Genomic DNA, 6,337 nt, shown 5'->3' with positions numbered 1-6,337 from the left:
GAAAGGGCCCACAGAGCCCTGAGGCCTAAACCACTTGAAAATGGCCCACCGAGGGATATCATATGCGGCTTGCTAAACTTTCTTGACACTGCCTCTATTTTAAGAGCTGCTAGAGAGGCTAAGGACATCTCCTATAATGGAGCACGCATCCAATTCTTTCAGGACCTAGCGTCTAGTACCCTGGCAAAACGCAGGGCGCTAAAGCCAGTTACAGAGGCACTCAGAGCTCACAAGCTACCAGTGAGATGGCTCTTTCCATTTGGCCTTGCCACCTTTAAAGCGGGCCAACAGATCGTTATCAGAACACCGCAAGACTTAACAGATGCCTGGGACAAGCTTGGTATAGCCCCGGTTGAAGTTCAATCATGGATGCCGGTTCCAGAAGACTTGGGACTGCCTGACCTGCCAGAGATTCCACCGTGGCAGGTGGTCAAAAAGCCCAAATCACCAAAGAACAGGAAGAATACCTGAACGTTTCTGTGATCTGTTTGTCTTCGTCTCTCTGCTTCTTTTTTGTTTTTTCTCATTTTAGCTCTTCACGTGCGCCCTCAAATACCACCATAGGGGGCGCTGGTAAACTCGAAGTGGTTAGATGATACCTGTTACTTGCACCAGGGGGCGTGAGTTTAAGCTGATACGTTATGTTTTTCATTATTGTATACTTTCTACAGAGGGGAGAAGTATTTAATGTCACCCCTGAGTGCAGAAATCTTGAGCAGATGTAGACGCCTTTTCACCACCTTAGGCTTATAGGTTACTTTATTTCATGTAAACCAGTATATGTTTTTTCACCCGCTACACAATAAGGTGTAAATCATTAGGCTTATAATAAGGCAGTTAGTCTTGATGACAAAGGCTTTCCTCCCTTTCAAGCAGAGCTGGGGTGTTGCATTGGGCCCGGCCCGCCCTTCTCGCCCATTTGGTGGGGATGGTGTGGTTGGGCTAGGTGGAACGCCACCGGCTCCATTATCATTATTATTATTATTGATTATTTTAATGTCAATTAGCAAATTTATGACACACATGTTTCGTTGTACAAAGTGTTTCACCCCAGTTCCTCATTTGTTCAAGGCTCTTGAAGGTTCAAAACTTACATCTTCATCTAGAGATAATGGCTAATCTTAACGTAGTATCACATAATGTGAATGGTATTAATATCCCCCAAAAAAGACGTCAGATGTTGAACTTACTATATAAACAGAAGGCAGACATTGTCCTTTGGCAAGAAACCCACTTTCGTCATGATCGTATTCCCTCAATGCCCACAACAAAGTACTCTCAGTGGTTCCATGCAACTCACTCATCTGCTTCTAGAGGGGTATCCATCGCTATAAGCTCCTCAATCCCATTTAAGCTTGTTAAGTCCTATATTGACCCAGGAGGACGCATGCTTATTATCCAAGGTACCATCTTTAATCTCAAAATCACAATAGCTAACTTGTACTCCCCAAATACAGGTCAGATTCCCTGGTTGACCAAGGCCCTTAAGAAAATTAAGGAATTCTCAGAAGGTATGTTAGTAGTGGGGGGTGATTTAAATGTTTCACTTGATATTACTACATCAAGATCTCATACTATTTCTAGGAAACAAATGGGGAATTTAATGATGACATTAGCAGAATTACGACTGATAGATGTTTGGAGGACCTTTCATCCAACTGAAAAAGACTTCACACATTTTTCTCATGTTCACAATTCTTATAGTAGGATAGATCATCTTTTCTTATCAGATTCATATTTAACATGTGTAAAAATTGTGGAGATAGGGAATATAGTGATTTCTGATCATGCACCTGTCTCAATGTCGCTCTCACTCCAATGTCTCCCGCATAGGGCATGGTCATGGAGGTTAAATACCACACTTTTAGAGACAAAGTCCTATGTGGACACATTGGAAGACAAATTGGACAATTACTTTAAATCTAATACCAACCCAGAGACTTCTACTCCAATGTTATGGGAGGCACATAAGGCATATATAAGGGGGGAACTGATAGCACTGGGATCGTATGTTAAAAAGAAATATACTAAAGAGTTGATGTCCCTACTTTCCCAGATTCAATCGCAAGAGAAATTGCATAAACTAACACACTCCGAATCCCACAAAGATGCCTTGGTTACACTTAGACGTAAAGTAAAAGATCTTCTTAATATCAAAGGGGCAAAGTCACTATTGAGTCTGAAGAGTAGATTATATGAACATGGGGATAAAGGAAATAAGATGATGGCATACTTGATCAAAAAAAGAAGGGAAAAAACTTTTGTATCCTCAATAAAGTCTAGTACTACGCAAAAGATGACCTCAACCCCTCTCATAGCTAAAGCCTTCCAGACATTTTATTCAAAACTTTATAATCTCCCGGAACCAGAGATAATCTCGGAATTAGGTGAGAAGACGAGAGCTTCTTTGATTGAGGAATTTCTTGCCTCAATTAAAGCACCCATATTATCAGAAGAAGAGAATGAAAACCTCCTTAAGCCCTTCTCCACAACAGAGGTAGAGAAAGTTCTCAACTCTATTCCTATAGGGAAGAGCCCAGGCCCAGATGGGCTCCCTATTATTTATTTTAAGAAATTTAAAAAGGTTCTACTCCCTCACTTTACAGACCTATGCAATTCATTGCTGGGAGGGATGTCTCTGGCTCCCCAGGCCTTGAGGGCGCATATCACCATACTGCATAAAGAAGGGAAGGACCCTGAGGACTGTGGGAGCTACAGACCTATATCTCTTCTCAACTGTGACTTGAAATGGTGGTCCAAATTGCTAGCGGCTAGAATTTCTCCCATGTTAAATAGACTCATAGACCCCGAACAAGTAGGGTTCATACCAGGGAGAGAGGGGAAACATAACATCTGGAGAGTGATCCATTTGATTCATAATGCCCGAATTAAGAAGACACCTTTGTTGTTGTTAGGAACTGATGCGGAGAAGGCATTCGACAGGGTAAACTGGGATTTCATGAGAGCCTCTTTATTGAAGTTCGGTTTCCCTCCCATATTTATCTCAGCTATTTTCTCTTTATATTCATGTCCTATGGCACAGGTATTGGTTAATGGTGCCCTGTCGGATGCCTTCCCCATCAGAAACGGTACTATACAAGGTTGTCCCCTATCACCTACCCTCTTTATACTATGTTTAGAGATGTTCCTCCTAAAGATTCGGCAGTCAGATAGCATACAGGGTGTTTCTCTGGGTCACTATCACCACAGAACTGCAGCTTTTGCAGATGACCTTTTAATCATCATCTCGAACCCTGAAGAGGCACTCCCCACGATTATGTCTTTATTTGACCAATATAGTATAGTCTCCAATTTCAAAATTAATTTCTCTAAATCAGAAGCACTACAGGTGAATATCCCTAATAAGGTTCTCGACTCTATCCAGCGCTCATCAATGTTCAAATGGCCAACAACAGCAATTAAATTCCTGGGGGTTAATATTTCGAGTAATTTAAACCTGCTATTTAGGATTAATTATACCCCACTACTTGCAAAAACCAAATCCTTTGTCTCTACATTAAAAGTACCATTCATGTCATGGTTTGGTAGGAAAAACTTATTGGCTACATTCGTCCTACCACAGCTTTTATATTTGTTCCAAGCCCTTCCGTTACCAATACCCGCATCCTATCTCACGCAAATGAGAAGACTCTTCTCCTCTTTTTTGTGGAAATCTAACAGGCCTAGATTGGCCTATTCACTCCTTTCCCAGAAAAAGCACAGAGGTGGCATATCGTTACCGGATATGGCTCTTTATAATAAAGCTATCCACTTGACTAGATGGGCACTCATAGCAAATGAAAAGTTACAGGCACCCTTTCTAGATATCGAGAGGAGCCTTTTGGGTACACATAGACATGCCCTGATGTGGCTTCCAGGCGCCCCACTTTCTCTATGCAGGGACATGTGCACTCTGACAAAGAGTATGTTGATGTGTTACCGAAGCTCTAAGATAGCTTCACTAAGAGAGAAGATGGTTTCAAAAATAGCTCCACTGAATGTCCTTCCTTATCTGGTGGATAAAATGGGAGGAGATGATAGAAGTTGGTGGCATTTATGGGGAGATGTAAGGATAGGTGAGGTTATAGAAAATAATAATTTCTTGTCATTAGAAGAAGCACATGATAAACTGGGGAGAAGGCCTCCTTCCCTAATTCATAGCTGGGATTTCAAACACATATGCAAGAAATATGAAAAAGATTCGGGTCACAAGTTCTTGGAACCCACATGGCTTGAAAATTTCACGGCCCTCCCCACAATATTAAAGAAACCACTTTCGGTTACATATAATAACCTACTGACTGACCTTAGTATAACCAAACCTTACTATCTGCATCACTGGGAGAGAGATCTGGGTAAGACCTTTTCAGATACTGAATCTGCATATATTCTATCACATGCGCAGGGTTTCTCTTCTTGCGTCCGTTATCAGGAGAACTCGTATAAAACCATTACCAGATGGTACAGGACTCCTGAGTACCTACACTCTATAGGTGTATCTCCCACAGATCGGTGTTGGAGATGCCAATCAGGGGTAGGATCCATGATCCATATCTGGTGGTCTTGTCCCAGAGTTAAACAGTTTTGGAGAGATGTCGAACAGACTATTAACTCTGTATGCTCAACCGATATAACTTTATCTCCAGAGCTGGTTTTGTTGTGGCTCCCAACCCCCAACTTTAAGCCATCTAAAGCAGACCTAATAACGCATATGATCGCTACAGCAAAACTACTTATCCCAACAAAATGGAGAGACTCGTCATCACCAGATTTGAGAATGTGGTTTAACAAAATGCACCAACTCCACAGGATGGAGGAGATGGTGGGATGGATCCAAGGTAGTAGGTCTGGATATTTAAAGACTTGGCTTCCCTGGAAAAAATCTCAGGAGGCCAGAGATGCAGAAGTTTTAGACGAATTCAGTGTGAGGCCCTCATAGACACCTCCGATTCACACACAGAATTAGATTTAGAGTGGGAGATAAATAGGTCCATCCATAATTTAGCCCAACTCATTATGTGATGGGAATATATTGATTGGTATGTGATATTGTCCATTTCACGGGATCTGAACGTCCCCAAAGTATTATCTGGCTGAAGACAAGAGCCTACCTGTTTATACTTACCTGATATTATTTCGTCCCTTTTATCAATGTTATGTTTCTCTTATCCCCTTCCTTTCTTTCCCCGCTGTTATCTAAAAATCTGTAATGACAATGTATCTGAACAAGGACCTATACTGTGATACGTATTGTGATATACATTATTATACAATCATTCCTTTGTTACAGTATGGAAGTGTAACTTTTTATACTTGTAAGCTCTGAAACAATAAAAAGAGATTTACAAAAAAAAAAAAATGTATGTATACTAATGCCAGAAGCCTGACTAATAAAACTGGTGAACTGGAATTAGTGATGTGTGAGGAGGACTATGGCATAGTGGGAATAACTGAGACATGGCTGGATGATAGCTATGACTGGGCAGTTAATGTACAGGGTTACAGCCTGTTTAGAAAGGATCGTCAAAACCGGAGAGGGGGAGGGGTTTGCCTTTATGTAAAGTCTTGTCTAAAGCCCACACTCCGTGAAGATATAAGTGAGGGACATGAACATGTGGAGTCACTGTGGGTAGAGATACATGGCGCTAAAAACAATAATAAATTACTAATAGGAGTTTACTATAAACCACCTAATATACCAGAGTCCACAGAAAATCTACTACTAAACGAGATAGACGAGGCGGCAAATTATAATGAGGTGGTTATTATGGGGGACTTCAACTACCCAGATATAGACTGGGAAACTGAAACTTGTATATCTCATAAAGGAAACAGGTTCTTGGCAATAACCAAAGACAATTACCTCTCCCAACTGGTTCAGGACCCGACTAGAGGGACGGCCATTCTGGACTTAGTATTAACCAATAGGCCTGACAGAACAACAGACGTGCAGGTTGGGGGACACCTGGGAAATAGTGACCACAAAGTAATAACCTTCCAATTATCATTCAAAAGAGCGTTTCTACAGGGAGGAACAAAAATACCAAACTTCAAAAAAGCTAAATTTAGCCAACTAAGAGAGGCCATAGGCCTAACTAAATGGGATAAAGTCCTCACAAATAAAAATACAGCCACAAAATGGGACATCTTTAAAAGCATCCTAAAATCTCATTGTGAGAGGTACATACCGTATGGGAATAAAAGGTTAAGGAACAAAAAGAAACCAATGTGGATAAACAGAACTGTAAAGAAAGCAATAAATGACAAAAAGAAAGCATATAAAACACTAAAACAGGAAGGTAGCACGGAAGCACTGAAAAACTATAAGGAAAAAAAT

The sequence above is a fragment of the Bufo gargarizans genome, chromosome 4, assembly GCF_014858855.1.
Source record: "Bufo gargarizans isolate SCDJY-AF-19 chromosome 4, ASM1485885v1, whole genome shotgun sequence".
NCBI lineage: Eukaryota > Metazoa > Chordata > Amphibia > Anura > Bufonidae > Bufo > Bufo gargarizans.
The sequence above is the reverse complement of the archived record's forward strand: the minus strand, read 5'-3'. Positions refer to the sequence as shown.